Source organism: Palaemon carinicauda, unplaced genomic scaffold, assembly GCF_036898095.1.
Source record: "Palaemon carinicauda isolate YSFRI2023 unplaced genomic scaffold, ASM3689809v2 scaffold828, whole genome shotgun sequence".
In the NCBI taxonomy this organism is placed as follows: Eukaryota; Metazoa; Arthropoda; class Malacostraca; order Decapoda; family Palaemonidae; genus Palaemon; species Palaemon carinicauda.
Window position 1 is genome coordinate 5001 of NW_027172125.1, and position 15000 is coordinate 20000.

A 15000-nucleotide genomic window follows, 5' to 3' on the forward strand; every position below is an offset into this window, starting at 1 on the left:
ACATTGCTATATTGCTTAGAGAGAGAGAGAGAGAGAGAGAGAGAGAGAGAGAGAGAGGACAGAGACAGAGGTATGTTTATATCAAGTATTTTAGGTTTAGAAATCTTCAAATATGTTAAGGTTCGTTATTTAAATATTCGTTATATTTTTCATCTCGTTTATCCCACAAATTATAGATACGTGATAATGATATCTATATACTCAATTGAACTGACAGTCTCCAAATTCCTATCTTACTTTCTAAAAGAAGATCGTGTTGATCAAATGTGAACATCGTGAAAGAGTCAACAAGTCGCCATGTCCTGCGTCCTCTGCTTAAACAATTAGTTTTTTGTTTATTGTGCTTTTATTTGCTTAGTGACTCGCCATGTCTACGTTTACTGCTAAGCCAGGTAAAAATGTGGTTGCATATTGAGTTGGTTTTAATATATATATATATATATATATATATATATTATGTATAGATATGAATAAATGCTTTTAGCCTGCCGGTGCACCGTGTGTGGCCATGGTTCCTTTGGGCCCTAAGCAACGCGCGTTGTCCTACTCTTAATTTTTTTTTTTATCCAGGTGAAAAGGACGCACTATTTTGCCATTCACTACTGTTGCATAGTGATAATTTTCATATACATGAAACCAAAGTTCATGTTGCATTTCATGCAAAACCCGAAAAATACTACATAGGACCAATTCCTTAAGTAGTCCGTATTTATTTACTCGTCAACCATTAGGAACTTCCGTATTTTGTTTGTTTATTTTCATTTTGTATTTGAAGCTTTTTCATCCAATATGTTAACATTTTTTGTGGTAGTGCGCAGGCTGCTTCACTTTCTTTATAGATAAGCCATTTATTAAGGTTTGCTTCTCCCATAATTCCGTTTGAACTCCCATCTTAGCTTGGGGGTTCAATTTTGGCTTCCGAGTTTTGTCGTACCATTTTTTTTTTCAAATTATAACTATTAAAATACTTTCTTGGCAATGCATGTGTTGTACGCAATTAATAAAATTTGCAGTTTTGTAAGTTGATCTACCATGAAATACTCTTGGTAATGCATGTGCTGTAGGTAATCAATACAATTTGCATTTTTGTAAGTCAATCTACTACTCGATACCCTAAGTTATGTTAGCTCTAATTTAAATGCACATCTGTACTGTATTTTAAAAGAGTATATGGGATTGTAGGGCAAGCTACGTAGTGTGGTGAGAGTTTTCTCTCCTAGACAGTAAGTACCCAATACCCTACGTTAGATTAAGAGGTAGCCCTATAAGTATCCTTGCTACAAATTTTATTTTTCATTACCTGTGACACGCTCAGTTATTTATTTTTCACTGGGTTATGTTGCGATTTATGCATACTAGCCAATTCTGACTTTTGCGATATTGCATACTCATTTTGTATTTACCTCACAACCAAAAATCTGGTTTCCCGCATGATTTTAGCGTAAGGCGAGTTTGTTATATGATGCTTTTATATTTTAGGTTAGTTATTGATATGGCTTTCTCCATATTTCTCTGCATATCGATTCACAAATCTATGCTTATTTTGTTGTTGTTGTTTTTTTTTTTCTTTTAAATGCAGTACTATATTACAAATTCTTTTGTAGGATTATCGAGTGCCTTAAAATCAAATTATGGTACTGTATAACCTACCTGACTGTAGCCTTCTTTCTAGGCCTTCCAATTCCAGTAAGATTTAGAGTTCCGTAAATAATAAAAAGTAAATACTGTAGACTACTGCGCTGGTATACTTGCTTACCTAACCTTGCGCATCAAGCCCATGCCGTTTAGAATTGCATAGCATATTCCCGAAAATGCTATTATCTCCTGTTCTTCAATTAGTTGACTGATGACTCTCAATTTGCTTATTCCAATTTTTAAACATCAGTTTCCAAGGGACATTTCATGATCAACCTATTTACAGTATCATGGTCCTAAATTGCGTAATATGTATTGAAAAAAGTAGAACATGTGCTATGCAATGAGCCAGTTATGCAAGTACTCTGTTGTATATAGCCCTAGATTTTATTTAATTCTGTGGGAAAACATAATATTTTGGCCATAGATTATAGAGTTCCTCACCCATGCAGAGAAAGATAAATAATGCACATAAATGAATTACAGGTCTTATGGATAAAGGATTTTCTATGTCGTGTAATTTACTTCTGCGTAAGAATGAATGCGCCGGTTACGTATTTTTTTTTTGTAGGCTACATATTATTTTCTATGTGTTGAGGTAAGCTTAATCCTTAGTTGAGGCATATACTGTATGCATAGTGTATGTACTGTACATTGGGAAAATAATTTTGTACAACTATCTAGGATGTAATTAAATTTCAAGTTAAAATTTGTTACAAAATTGTCTTTGCTAAAGGCACATTTCAGAGTTCTTACATTAAATAGGTTGGAAGTCAAGTTCTTAAGTCTTTTTCATATATAGGCCAAGGTTGTGGTTGTGGTGGCCTATTTGGTAATGTCCCTGACTGGTGATTGCTAGACTGGGTTCAAGTCTATCTCTAACTCGTTAGTTTTCTTTGGTTGCTGCAACCTCGCCATCCTTGTGAGCTAAGGTTTGCGGGAGCCTGTAGGTCTACTTGCTGAGTCTTCAGCAGCATTTGCTTGGCCCTTCCTGAGGTGGAGAGGGCATTGTCCTGCTTGATAGGGCAATGTCACTGTCCCTTGGGTAATATTTCGGTAGAGTCCCACCCAGCACCATTACCACTTTCCAGTACATAGGAGCTTGACGTTTTTCTTTTTTCACGAGCGAAGTGAGCTCACGGTGGAGTAAAGACCATTAGATTTTGTTAATATTTTGACAGAGTAATGTTTTTTGGCCCGCTGAGCGCTTGCTTTGCTCGCGATAAAAGGAAAACATCAAGCTACTATGGACTGGTAAGCGTTAATGGTGCTGGATGGTACTCTACCGAAATATTACCGTCCCTTGCCTCTGCCATTCATGAATAGCTTTTAAGAATAGGAAACTGGAAGCTTCATGAAACTGCAAATAAATATCATAGTTGGAGAAACAAGGAAGGACGTAAACACAAAGGAAGGAACATGTTTCCCTTTAAAAAGATAAAAAAAAATATTCATTTACCTACCTGAGTTTGAATTGAGTTAGGGTTATGTAACAATACTTGAGCTGTGATGAACGTATGGTACTGTAACCTAACCTAATACAGTAATGTATGCTGATGGTGCTCTTACCTTACCTTACCTAACCTAATCTAACCTAACATATGGATTACAGATATACCTGTGTGATTAAATCTAATTTGCTTTGAGGGGTGAACTTCTTTTCTCCATTGTATTTCTTCAATTAATCTACCTACCTAACCTAGTCTAATGTATTTTAGTAGAGTCAAAGTTTTTGTTTTGTCACAGTAAGTTATGACAAACTCTGCTGTAACCACTTAATTGCATTATTAGGTCTAAAGAGGGTAAAAACTCTTTTTAATTATGGCTAGGAAAATAGTATTAAGCCAGGCTTAGGCTACCTACTCTAAGGTCCTAGTGTAACACTGCTTTAGGCCTATAGTAAAATGCAATACAGTATGGAAGAGTAATATTCATGTATCGAAACAATTATAGTCAGTATCATAGTAATAAACCAAAGTGTATATTAGATACAAAACACCCAAAATTCAAAGGACTTAAGCTGGTAAAATAACTTTTATCTTGCTCAAGAACTTCAAATAGACTTGCCTACCTAGATTCATGTTTATGATCGAATACTGTACAGTACTGTATTGTATCTGCACTATCATACACACTAATCAATAGATAGTGTATGTAATACTGTGTATGAATGTAGTAAGGGAATCTGAATAAGTATAGTGAATGCTGTAGTTCAAGTAACAATTGCAAGGCTAAGCCTAGAGAGATGAGAAATTGGTGCGGATCTTAACAATTCTATACGACATTCCTAGAGGTTAAGTTCCGACTACCATATTTTTCTACTTAAACTTACCAATGATGTCACATCCCACTTGGCTGGTGGCCTTTTGTACTTTATTGAAAATACTTTATACCAGTATGATGTAAGGATGGCCCCACATGCACATAAACTGGCACCGAGTAGCCACTTTGTTGGATAGTACAGACATACTTCTGGTGCCCTCAACTGGCTGTTTTGATTCATTTTTTCTTTAATATTATTAAAAGGTTTTGCTGTTTTTCTAGTTAACTGTAGCTGACTGACACTTTTTGTGTAAACAGCCGATATTCACTTTGTTGCTATTTAACAGCATTTCAGCTGTTTTATTCCCTCGTAAGTGCGGACTAGTGATGACGCTGTACAGTACATCATTACTAAGTTATGAAACATTGTTACACCATTGATAAAAAGAGAACTTCAAGTTATTCCTTCACTGCTGCCCCACCTTAGTTTCTTATTACTGACAGCTGATCCATGCATTCATTGAACTTTGGGCACACTCCTAGTCAGAGGAAAAAAATGGCTCCATCCTTCTTTTCCCCTTTTGACAAGAAGTCCTTTAAGACTGATTGATTGGAGTTACATTTCTATCCCCATGTGGAGACAGTGTTGCCCAATCTTTCACCAAGGATGAAGAAAGATCCAATGAGATTATGCACTTCTTTGCACGCCATCTCGCCTGTTCACGTGTGCCCATTAGCTCTGCTATGCACTAGCATGCAACGATGGGTTCACACGCTCCACTAGGAACATCGCTTTACCTTCTTGTGGTCGTGCGCTCACACGTGTGCTACCTCACCTGCTCATGATCATTCGTATCTATGGGAGTGACCCTCACCTGCTTACGATAGCTTTCTCCTATGCTAGTAATGCCTCAACTGTGAGTGTGTGCACTCTTTGTATCTCATACACTCTACATTTGAAATGCATTTTCAGTTTTTTTTTTTTTTCCCTATCCCCTGCCACATATGCTCTTCAATTGACACGCATCGTTCTGACGTTCCACATTCCCTTGCCCGCACTCATTCTTATGAGTAAACACCTTTTCACTCACAACACTCTTTGGATTGCATGCAATCTACATTTGGCTTGCGATTTTTTTCAATCTTTGAATATTCCCCTGTTCATGCTCACATTTCTTATGGCGTAAGATCTGTTTGCTACTGATGTTGAACATTCTTTAGCTTGCGCTTGCTCACATGCTTGCACTGTCCTCTTAGAACATATTCATTGGTCAGGGAGCACTCACATTCTTGCTCATGGCCCAAAGTGTGCGCTCATTCAGCTGTTGAAATATTATTTTCTAATTACAAGTACAGTACTACACTTCTTGCGTATGCCTCCCCTCTTGGTGTCATAGCTGTTTGCGCTCAGCTGTAGGCTACAGTTAGCTCAAGACGTCTAAATCGCAAGCACATGGTGTTCACGAATGCATGCACCACATTTACCGAAAATTCTTTTGACATGGAAGAATCTCATGTACATGAGCACCTCCCTGTTGGCGCTCATCCAACATTTTTTATGAGCAATCTTCATGGAAAGCGTATTTGGCTGTTAGCACGCTCTCTTCTTGGAACACATTGACCAATTAATATGTGCTAATTAGCACACAGAAGTTTTTGTATGTAATCAAGAAGAATGGTACATACTTAAATTTCCACTTGGAGTAAAAGGACATACCGAAGGAATGATACGTACCAAGATGAGGGGTACGTGCTGGAAACTCGGTTGCTTTGACGTATTGTTCTTTCTAGTACAGTACCGAATCCCTTACGAGACCAAGCACTTCCTTTTCAATAAGAACAGAGGATGATGCCCTCTCTCTGTTTTGTCGTTAGATTTCCAAGAAGCTTATGGATAAATAACACCTTAGATGATGGACAACGAGTAGTGAGCAAGACATAGTTCTAGTCAGCCTGTTCTACCAAGACTGTTCAATGGCTATGCTATGTCGAAAAAATCAACTTCTCGTCTGTCAGCGAAGTTTGATTATGTTAGGCCTGGTTTTTATTTGGATCAGATGTCACTTGACCCGGCAATCGGCCTTTACAGAATGGAATGTTAAAAGTTTCTGCCCTCTTGCCTTTGTTTCATGCTACGCTGCTATAGCAAGTGCTTTTCTACACACACATTTGTAGAGCTCCAAGGCCAATTTTTGGCAAGAAATTTTCCCCTCTCTTCAGCACCGTATTGCAGCAAAGACCTTGAAAATTGTCACTGGGTATTTAGTTGAATCGGGTAACTTCTCTTGACTGCTCTATATGAACTTATGGTCATTTAATCATTGTATATGTCTTTACGGCCCTCTAACGTAACAGGGCTTTCATGCTTTGCTTTCGGGAAGAAGTTTTATCTTTTCTTGCACCACCTCAAACCAAGCACTCCTATGGGTTATGGGTAGAAAGGGTACTGCCCTGTTTCCCACTTCCTGGATGATCGACGGTAACTAAAGAGTACATTCTCACTTTATTCAGACCCCTTAGGTTTTCCCCCAAGTCCTTTTGTCGGCAGTGTTTAAGGATGCCTTCCAACTTCCCTGGGAATTCTAGAAGTGTACTCCATGCCGTCATTTTTTCAGATTCACTGAAAACTCAGCAATTGGTAGATGACATCAAGGCTCAGCATGACCTCTATTGCTTCCAGGTGACCATACCAATTATATACGGATCAGCTGTTTTTCTCACGTTGCCTATAAGAAATCCATCAAACTTTGCAGTGAAGGATACCGTGATGCCCTTGAACCAAGTTGTCATCTACAACTTCTGAACTTTAGGAGAGTCTTTTAGCTTGAGGACCTTCTAGAGAGCTTAAGTCGTCTGGAACTGTTAACAAGTACCTCTAGCAATCACACTTTGACGTTCACTATCCAAATCCCTGCTAGGCTGGTTAGAATGGCATACCTTAACCTGTGTCAAGTCATTGTAGAGGATAGAAGAGCTTCATCACTTTGGTTCAGGAGTACTTTTTTGAGAACCTAGAAACCAGTCACTCGTAAAATTGTCCTCCTTCACCTCTTACCTTTATCCCTTCAAGAGATAGCTAGCTGAAACTAGGACAACTTGCCTTTTATCTGGAAAGGATATTATAACTATTACTACAGCAACAGAAAGAATGAGAAAGGAGATTCTAAAAGTCTGTTCTTTCCAGACTTCGTGTGGCAATTAGATGTACTGCTCCTGCAAGCGAGAATACGAAAGGACCATCCTGGATTTTAGCGCACAAAGTCCAACATTCGGTTTTCCTAGCTCTCAAGGTATAGTTCTTGAAGATGGGAGTCTGGTATCCACAAACAATTTTCTTGTCCCTTTTCTTACAGGGTTATGCCCAGGGGTCTTCGCATATCTATATCTATGTCTCGGTGGTAATTATCTAACAGATTGTATAGCAAACCTAGCTTCCTCACAGGAAAGAGATCTCATGTAAGGTAGCAGTAGCAACATGAGTCTAGAATGAAATGGAATATGGACTGCCCTTTCTATCTGTGGGTCTAGGGTCTCCCTCATCCTCTTGGATAAGGGGAGGGGTGGCCAATAAAATTCTAACATTTCTCATAATGACCTTACATTCTGACTAAATGTCCTTCACATGGGTACAAGATTTTCCTTGACTATCTGCTAGTGCCTGGCAGTGACCTAGCGTAACAGCTGCTGCATCTTTGTGTCCAGGTCATTTGTAGGTTGGCAGGTGTCATTATTTTCAATCTAACACTGGACCAAACTGCTTTGATATTTCTGAGAAAGTAAACCAGCCAGTTGGTTATAGAGACTTGCTCCCACCCAGGGCTACCTACCTAGGGATAAGTCTGCTATTAAAGGACAAGGTTTTTTATAAGTGTACTATCAAATCATATGTTTTAAAGTTATTTTTATTTTTCCTGACTATACAAACTTGAGTCCTTTAGGTAGAATCTCCAGTCGCAATCATCCGGCAAGTCTTAGGTTTAACGTCAAAGTGACTACTCGGTATGCTAGGGGCGAGGGGTTGGGTGGCACTTCCTCGACAACTGCTAGTAACTACCGATTTCAAGCAGCCTAAACACTTGCTCTTGTTAAAGGGCTAAGTTTGTGTATAGTTAGGAAAAATTTAAATCGCTTTTATTTAAAATTTCTGGTGTTTATCTGTAGGGGCTTTGGTAACCCTCCTCCTGCTTGGAAAGGTGGAGTTATAATGATAGAAAATACTGATTTAGACTGTTTATAACATTTGGTATGACTAAATTTTAATTTACATTTTAAGCCTTCAGTGTCTGTTTATAATGGGTTGTTCCTGGAGAGATTTTCATTTAATCTTCTAATTTTGTGACCTTTGCCTCATTATAACCCATTACAGGTTGCCTAAGCTCTCGGGTGTATTTTGCAAATTTCAGTATTTAACAAAAGAATGCCAATTCGATGCTCAATCAATTTTGGTGCATGTTTGAACTTCCAAGTGAGAAATTACTAGCAGATTTTAATGTTTGTTATTAGTACAGCTCTAAAGATATTTTTGGTTAAGACAACTTTCGACTTTTCCTTCATATTGAAACTAATGGGTTTTCTCCAAGTTACACTTCGGCTCTCTGATTTGCCTCGTAGGACCCTACGCAGGACCATATAGGCCAGATTATATAAATCTTATAAATTGTCGTGAACTAATTCCAATGACATGACACAACAGTTAACAGAATTGAAACCCAGAACGAACTAAATCCAATGACGTGACACAACGGGTAACAGAATTGAAACCCAGAACGAACTATTTCCAATGACGTGACACAACGGTTAACAGAATTGAAACCTAGAACGAACTAATTCCAATGACGTGACACAACGGGTAACAGAATTGAAACCCAGAACGAACTAATTCCAATGACGTGACACAACGGGTAACAGAATTGAAACCCAGAACGAACTAATTCCAATGACGTGACACAACGGGTAACATAATTGAAACCCAGAACGAACTAATTCCAATGACGTGACACAACGGGTAACAGAATTGAAACCCAGGACGAACTAATTACAATGACGTGACACAACGGGTAACAATTGAAACCCAAAACAAAGATAGCAGAAGGTGGGGCGGACACTTTTTGTTGGCGCTGGGAGAATAGATAGTAATTCCTACCCTTGGGAGTGAGTTTGTTTTCTTTTATCCCCAACTTTAATATTCTAAATTGGTCACCAATGGTATAACTCAACTAAGATGAATCGTTCCAGAAGTAGTGTATCTTCTGCAGTGCACTTTGAGCATTGCTTAATCTCCCAAGCGTTCCTTCAACCTTTACCTGCAGTTGCTTTATATCAGTCTAGTTTACTTCCCTTTTGGCTTCTATTCCTCCACCTTCCACTCTCATGGGTTAGTGTTCTCATGTTTCAGGGCACATTCAGGCACACAATTCTATTTGCTTCCTGAATTCTTCTACTCACTGGGCTATTTTCCCTGTTGGAGCCCTTGAGCTTAAGGCATCCTGCTTTTCCAACTAGGGTTGTAGTTTAGAAAGTAATAATAATAATCTTTCTGTTTAACCTCTTAACTCAAGTAACTTAACTCGGTGAGGCTAACCTCTTAACTCATAACTCAAGTAACTTAAGTCACTGAGTAACTGCCGGTTTTACCCCTGCACCAGGCTATGTAGCCGGAATTCATAAATCCATACAAAGACATGGGGACGTCAGAAATGCCGAATTCTCCCGAGGAGAGGGAACCCTTCGCTGCGTTGTCAGTAGCCGGTGTAAAACAGAAACAGTACGTGAACGCTACAAACAGAAACGGTACGTGAACGCTACGGCGTTGGGTGGCAGGGAGCCTCGTGGAGCAGCAGCAGTCGGCAGGATTATTTTCATGGCACCGTTGAAATGTTTTCGGCATAAATTCCCTCCCTTTGATGTTGGTTATTAGTTCAGGCGGCGCTTTTCGCGTTTCATCCGTTAATGGAATTGCATGGGTGCATTTTGTAATGACATATGAATGTTGCATTTCAGCATACCAAATGCATGAAAGTATTCCCCCCCCCCCCACCACACACACACACACATACACCAGCCGTGATGCTGTGCTTCTAGTGAGGTATTTAATGCAAGTGCAGCTGTTGCTGTTCTCCGCAGCCGGTCATAATAGTCCACACGCTTAACAAAGTAACTTTTTTTTATTATACAGCACAATGGATCTATACGCTTGTTACAACCCTAGTGTTGTATTCAAATCTAAATGGGGCTGTTTATGAATTCCAGTACTGCAATCCTAGGTGATATATATATATATATATATATATATATATATTATATATATATATATATATATATATATATATATATATATATTTATATCATCATCATCATCATCATCTACGCCTATTGACGCAAAGGGCCTTGGTTAGATTTCGCCAGTCGTTTCTATCTTGAACTTTTTATTTCAATACTTCTCCATTCATCATCTCCTACTGAGCGCTTTGAGAGAGAGAGAGAGAGAGAGAGAGAGAGAGAGAGAGAGAGAGAGAGAGAGAGAGAGAGAGAGAGAGAGAGAGATCGTTCTCTTTTAGAACCAGAAAATAGTATTCAGAGTATTAGTGGCTTTTCTCTGAGAACACCTCAGAGAGATCTTGTTCAAATAGGTCTTCAAATTTATTAGGAAGCTCAGTAATCATTATTGTAAGAGCTATTGTTAATTATTACTTAATGTCTGTAATATAGATGATAAAAGGATTTTTTTTATGATTGGGTAGGGTTATATCTATTAAGGATACTATAGAAAGTCTGAAGACGTGGAAAATTTTCTAAAAGAGTGTGAAGATTATGGACTTTATTTAATCCATAGCCCATAAACCCTCCTCTATGTGCCAGGGGTTGGGAGAGGAGGGAATAGTCCATACTCCCCTCCCTTCTATTCACCAGGGTTGGAGAAAAGAGGGGACGTGAGGGAGTTATTTTATACCCTCCCCCCCTCTATGTGCCAGGTTGGAAAGAGGGAATAAGCCATACCCCCCTCCCTTCCCATCCACCAGGGTTGGAGAGAGGGGGGCGAGGAGGTAGTAGCCATACCCCCCTCCTTTATGTGCTTGGGTTGGAAGAGAGGGAGTAGCCATATACCCTCTTCCCTTCCATCCACCAGGGTTGGAGAGAGGGGGCGAGAGGTAGTAGCCATACCCCCCTCCTTTATGTGCTTGGGTTGGAGAGAGGGGAGTAGCCATATCCCTCTCTCCCTTCCATCCACCAGGGTTGGCGAGAGGGTAGTAGCCATACCCCACCTCCTTTATGTGCTTAGGTTGGAGGAGAGTAGTCATACCCCCTCCCCTTCCATTCACCATTGTTGGAGAGAGAGGGCGAGAGGGAGTTAGCCAAGTTGGGAGAGAGGGAGTAGCCATACCCCACTCCACTTCCACCCACCAGGGTTGGAGAGAGGTGGCGAGTGGTAGTTAGCCTTACCCCTTCCTCTTGGTTATTGCAGTTATTTAAGAAATTTCATGAATTCAAGTTTCAAAACGATTAATCTAAAATTTTGAGTGACTGGAAATTTGGGATGCCTATTACGGGCCTATATCGACGAAAAAAATATATGTTTGACTGGACAACAAAGACCCTACTAACTATGAAAATTTATTAATTGGGGAAACTTGATCAAAGCGCTCCTAAACGCCCTGCATATAATTGATGGGAGGGCTGAAAAAGTATACGATTGGGCTGATTTGGCTTGAAACAATAATTAACTGATCGGTGTAAAGTAAACGATTAACGGATTTGCTCAAATTAGACAATCATTTATTGGCTGAAAAAACTTTTTTTTTTTTAATTGAGCTGTATGGTTGTATCTGGTATTGTGTGAGTTACTTATCTTTCAGTCCTCCTGTCTGTTTTATTTATCAGTCCTTGGCTTGTCATATTTACTCCAAAGGGTGGGTTTGTCCAAAGTTTGTACACTAAGTTGTTAAATTTTGTATACTAAAGTTGTTGAATTTTGTTATACTAAGTTGTCAAATGTTGTACACTAAGTTGTTAAATTTTGCATACTAAGTTGTCAAATTTTATACAGTAGGTTGTCCAAATGTTGTACACTAAGTTGTCAAAATTTTTGTACACTTAAGTTGTCAAATGTTTGTACATTAGGTTGGTCAAATGTTGTACACTTAGTTGTCAAATTTTTGTTTACTAAGTTGTCAAATGGTTGTACACTAAGTTGTCCAAAATTTTGTTTACTAAGTTGTCAAATGTTGTACACTAAGTTGTCAAATTTTGTACACTTAAGTTGTCAATTTTTGTACACTAGGTTGTCAAATGTTGTAACACTTAGTTGTCAAATTTTGTTTACTAAGTTGTCAAATGTTGTACACTAAGTTGTCAAATTTTGTTTACTAAGTTGTCAAATGTTGTACACTAAGTTGTCAAATGTTGTACACTAAGTTGTCAAATTTTTGTTACACTTAAGTTGTCAAAATGTTTGTACACTAGGGTTGTCAAAATGTTGTACACTTAGTTGTCAAATTTTGTTTTACTAAGTTGTCAAATGTTGTACACTAAGTTGTCAAATTTTGTTTACTAAGTTGTCAAATGTTGTACACTAGGTTGTCAAATGTTGTACACTTAGTTGTCAAATTTTGTTTACTAAGTTGTCAAATGTTGTACACTAAGTTGTCAAATTTTGTTTATTAAGTTGTCAAATGTTGTACACTAAGTTGTCAAATTTTGTGCGCTAAGTTCTCAAATTTTTAAAGTTGTCAAATCTTGTACAATAATGGACCACCGTGCATTCATCAGCTTACGTTTGTCGATGAAATTCTCCTTGTACGTGATAAAAAACCCTTTTTACCCAAAACTCTGTACAAAAGGTAGATCATCAAGTTGAGATGTTCATGAATGATATCCGTCTGTAATAGTTGATTTTTTTGAAAACCATTTCGTGGTATTGAGTAATTGTTCTATTTTTACAAGAGTTATATGGAAGTTCATTTCAACCGTGGCATTATCTTGTTAACTAGAAGAAATAAAGACTGCATATTTGACATCATAACTTCACAAAACGGTACACACACACACACACACACACACATATATATATATATATATATATAATATGTGTGTATATATATACATATACATATATGTATATATATGCTGTTATATCTATGTATATATATGTGTTGTGTGTATATATATATATATATATATATGTATGTATGTATTAGTGGCTTTGGGGTTGTGACGTAATTTGTTTTAACACTGGACTTTCATACTTAAAAAAAAGCTTCCATCGCGGCTATGAATGTTGTTGTTATTATTTACTTACGTTTGATATATATTAGGGTCGTTTAGTTAATTAAAAAATCTCTCTCTCTCTCTCTCTCTCTCTCTCTCTCTCTCTCTCCCTCTCTCTCTCTCTCTCTCTCTCTCTCTCTCTCTCTCTCTCTCTAAAAAGGTAAAAGTTTACCGTTTCAGCAAAGATCTGTCGACCCTTTTCTCATCATCTTGTCTCTTTAATATACCACAGCTTCTATTAAGAACGATATAACATTTTGACACTTATCATTGGTGTGGTATATCTTTGTCCACTTTATGTAATTCCAATATGGAGGGACACCCAAAAGAAGAAAAATATTAAATGCATTTTAAAAATTAATTTGATTTTAATGAGTCCCACTGATATACTTTGTAGTAAATATTAAAATTTGAACAATTTCCATTTCTGATCTCTTCATCCGAAGGGACAAAAAGATGATGGTAAAAGGCTTGAACTCCCCTCTTGTAGGTGACTATCAATTTCTATTATCTCGAATGTCACTTCATCTTGCTCTTAGAAAAGAGAGGGGGAGAGGAATTGACTGACTTCCTCCTCCTCCTCCTCCTCCTCGTCTAAAACATCATTGACTTTAAACCTTTTGTCTTCGAGAGGCTTAAAGACTAATATCCATTTGCTCTTGTCAAGAAAATGGGGTTGAGGTAGAGGGTTACAGTTCTGGAGGACCCCTCCACCTCTCCTCTCCCTCCCCCCTCCGGTCTCCCTCCTCCCCTCCCCCCTCCGGTCTCCCCCTCCCCTCCAGCCTCCTCCCCCCTTGAAGGAAGAAGAGGGAATGAGCAAGAAGACATATTCGATGGGAGGTCTTTGGAATCGGAGGATCCCCTTAACAGTTCGTTTTTTCTCCTCGCTGTCATGTGTCCCCTCTTGTAGTAATATCTCTTTGATTAACCCCTTTTTCCTCTTGACAGCCTTCAGCGCTTGGAAATGAAGAGGAACGATGTGCTCTTTCCCCTAAAGTGAAGGGGGAACTGCGAAAATATTTTTTCGTGAATTGTAGGTGGAATTCTTTTCCCAAATTTATGGGGAAGTTTTTGAAGTTTTCCCCCATTCTAAGAAGGTCAAGCGCTCCCTTATCTTTTCCCCAAGTCAGTGTTATGTAAATAATTAGCGAACAGCTGGAGTTATTCCCCAATTGAAGGGGGAGGTTTGAAGTCTTTTTTCCCCCCCATTCAGAAAAGAACAAGTGCTCCTTATCTTTTCCTCAAGCCAATGTGATGTGAATAATTAGCAAACAGCTGGAGTTATTCCCCAATTGAAGGGGAAGTTTTGAAGTCTTAACCTCCCCATTCAAAATAATTACCGAACAGCTGGAATTATTCCCCATGTAAAGGGGAATATTGAGATGCGGTTATAAATGCAAGTTCCCAAGTAAGAGGATATTTCATAGTCGTTTCCCAACTGAAGCTAAGCTATGGAGTCAAGGAAACCCTTGACATCTATCCCCTAAGTGAAAGCAAACTGAGAACTCTATCAGTAATGAATGGAGTAAGGGGTCTCCCTAAATGGAGAGGACTATGAAATATTTCCCCAAGAGAGGGGGAATCTTGTAGTTTTCCTATTAGCAAAGTCGACGAGACAATATTTTTCTTATCCGGGGTCCTGAAGTCAATTCATTCAGAACATTGGGGTTGTGGTGGCCTGGTGGTAGCGTCCTTGCCTGGTGATTGCCAGACTGGGGTTCGAGTCCCGCTCAAAATCGTTACTTCCTTTAGTCGCAGCAACCTCACCATCCTTGTGGGCGAAGGATGTTGTGGGGGGGGGGAGCCTATAGGTGTATCTGCTAAGTCATCAGCGGTCAT

General features: G+C 38.7%; 1 long non-coding RNA gene across 1 annotated transcript in view; it reads left to right on the top strand.

Moving 5' to 3' along the window:
• Window positions 1-277: 277 nt before the first annotated feature.
• LOC137637543 (uncharacterized) overlaps window positions 278-15000 on the top strand; it is a 45685-nt gene continuing 30962 nt past the window's right edge. Inside the window, exon 1 of the long non-coding RNA XR_011043698.1 lies at window positions 278-392. This is a non-coding gene — a long non-coding RNA (uncharacterized lncRNA). The remainder of the gene's footprint in view (window positions 393-15000) is intronic.